General features: G+C 36.8%; 1 non-coding gene across 1 annotated transcript; it reads left to right on the forward strand.

Moving 5' to 3' along the window:
• The first annotated feature begins 359 nt into the window (after positions 1-359).
• LOC111774857 (U6 spliceosomal RNA) lies at positions 360-467 on the forward strand. Its single transcript, XR_002810158.1, has one exon. It is a non-coding gene; the product is annotated as a U6 spliceosomal RNA (small nuclear RNA).
• Positions 468-2,843: the final 2,376 nt, after the last annotated feature.

The raw sequence follows: 2,843 nt of genomic DNA on the forward strand, positions 1-2,843 counted from the left end.
TTTCCTTCCAATGTCCAGTTGAAGATGAGCCATTCTGGATGGCTAGAGCTCTACTCCACTAGCTCATCTAGGGATCCAGGTTCATTTTATCTTGTGGCTCTGCCACCCAGAACAGGGGTCAGCAAATTTGTTTTGTAAATGGCCAGGTAATACATATTTTAGTTTTGCCAGCCCTATGGTCACTTTCTCACAACAACTCAACTCTGCCTTAGAGTGAAAGCAGCCATATGAATGGCTAAATGAATGGGCATGGCTGTGTTTCCATAAAACTGTATTTATGAACACAGGCAATGAACTGAATTTGGCCCATTTGCCAAAGGGTTCATTGGCCCTTGCTTTAGATTTTAAATATAATGCATGTGCTCACTTTGGTAGCACAAATTCTAAAACTGAAATAATTCAGAGAAGATTATTATGGTCTGTATGCAAGGATGATACAAAGAATTCATGAGGTGCATTGGTCTTTGAAGCAATCATGCATTGTGCTATATAAAGCACCTGGAGAAGACGGTGATTTTTAGGCAAGTCCAAAAAGGGAGCCAAGCTTGGGTGTCATCATTGTGTTCAAGGCACTGAGCTGGTTTCTTAGGCTCTGAAATTTGACTCTAAACAGAAGTGAAGCAGTCAGCTCCTAGGAACTGATCTTTGCTAGACAGACAAACAAGAGTGTTGTGTAAACTAGAATGCCAACTCACTCTTTTGTAACACAGACAGACTGGATATTTGTGTTCTTTAGTCAGTGTATTCTCTCCCTGTAGGCAAGCAACATACGAAGACAACTCACAATTAGAAGTGAACATGGAGAACTTGGAAGCAGAACTGGACAGAAAGTTGGATGTTCTAGTGGCTGGTGATAGCCAGATGTGTCTATTTCTACCAAAAGGATGTACCTGCCACAAAGATCTGATTGCGATATCTCTCCTTGGACTGAATCTCTTTGGTATTCCCTTTTCTAGCTTCCACCATTGTTCTCATATGTTAAATGAAGCTTCAGCTTGGTAGCCAATTTTGCTAAGGTAATAATGCATATGTGTGTTCTCATCCATTATATGATCTCATTTTAAGTGTTTGGGGAGTTCCTCATTGTTTTTTCTATGTGCTGGCAATAAATTATTTCATATTTCTTATTGAAAAGTTAAATGTAAAAAGCCAAACCATAAAAATAAGAAGATATGGGTGAATGTGTGGTATTTAGGTAGGAAAGGGCTTTTAAAGTTTAAAAGTAACAGAAAAATTTAAAAAGGAAAATAATAGACTTGATTATTAGTCCAATCTAATCAATGGAAAATAGATTATTATCTAATAATAAAAACTTCTCCATACCAGCAAAATGCACAACATGAAAATGCATACCAAACACAGAAAAAAAAATTTGGAACAGGTAATTTCATGCTTTTCATATTCCTTCCTCTGCCAAGTAACAATGATGGTTTGACTGATGGGGGGGCTCCCTCAGCTGATGCCCTGGAGTAAGAAGATGTGGAATCATTAAGAAATTCTAAAATAGCCTTAATATATAAATATCTCTAATGAGCAAATAAGAAAACAGTAAGAATTCTTATTGATAATTGGGGAAAGGACATACCTAAGCAATTCATGAAAATGTGTTACTAATAGCTATTAAATATATGAAGATATTTAACTTCCAGAGAAATGATAGAAAGGCAAATTGTGGCCATTGTGACAGAGACAGACAGTACTCACCAAATGTTTTGTGTCTTCCTTGACATTTTCGAGCGTTTTTTGCAGTGACTGGATCATATGACTAGTTTTGGTCAATAGACTATGAGCAGAAGTGACGTATGGAGCTTCTGAGCCAAAGTAATTAAGAACCAGTGTGCCTCCTCCAGCCCTCTCTCCCCCACTTGCAGAAATCTTGGAGACCATGTGTTCCAGATGCTGCGGCTGCAAGATGGAGGATTTATGTGAATATGAGATAAGCTTTTATGGTGTCAGGCCATTGAAATTTTGGTAATAGGTTTGGTGTGTTCTAGAAACACAGAGAAGGCCAATAGAGTTGGGCTAAGATAGACTAGGGAGAAAGCGACAGGAAAGTGTATTGGAGAGGGAGGCAGAAGCCAGGTCAGGGAGGACTGTGTAGACAATGGTGAAGGCTTTGAATGTTATTTTGAGTGCAGTGGGAAGCCGTGTATCAAGAATATGCCCTCAAGAGCCTCGAAATTGTCCCTACTTTCTGATCCAGAAATATGCAGAATCTATTCTAAAGACTGTAAGAAAAAATCTGAAATGTAGTCAAAGTTTTATATATAATAGTATTTTTCCTAAATGATAGTATTAAAAAAAAGCTCAAATGTCTAAAAATACAAGAATGATTAAAGCATAATATTGTTATTACCAAATATATCTTTTCCTAAATGATTTTAAAGACAGAAATTCTTATGTTGCATTTACAGTAGCAGCGAAACTTAGAAATAAATTAAAGAGAATGTAGAAGATCTTTAATGAAGACTGGAAAGAATGGCCTGAAACAATGGAGGGAAATACCGAGTTCCTGAGTCAAGGGTTGAGTGTAAAATTATCATTTCTTTTCCTATTCAACTATCAATCAATAAAACTCCAATTAAAATCCCTAGAAAATTTTAATTAAATCTTACAAACTTGAGTCTAAAGTTCATCTAAAGGAAAAAAAGTGTGAAAAAAACTAAGAATGGTTTAAAAAAAAGAACAGTGTGGGTTCCCACACAGCTGTGGACATTGGCTCAATAGAAAGAGTAGGAATCCAAAAAGGGACCCACATTTGTATGAAAATTTAGTTTATGATAAGGCTAGAGTTTCAAAGCAGTAGAGCAGGGGAAGCAAACTATGCAATAAATGGGTCTGGA

The sequence above is a fragment of the Equus caballus genome, chromosome 8 (assembly GCF_041296265.1).
Source record: "Equus caballus isolate H_3958 breed thoroughbred chromosome 8, TB-T2T, whole genome shotgun sequence".
Taxonomy (NCBI): domain Eukaryota; kingdom Metazoa; phylum Chordata; class Mammalia; order Perissodactyla; family Equidae; genus Equus; species Equus caballus.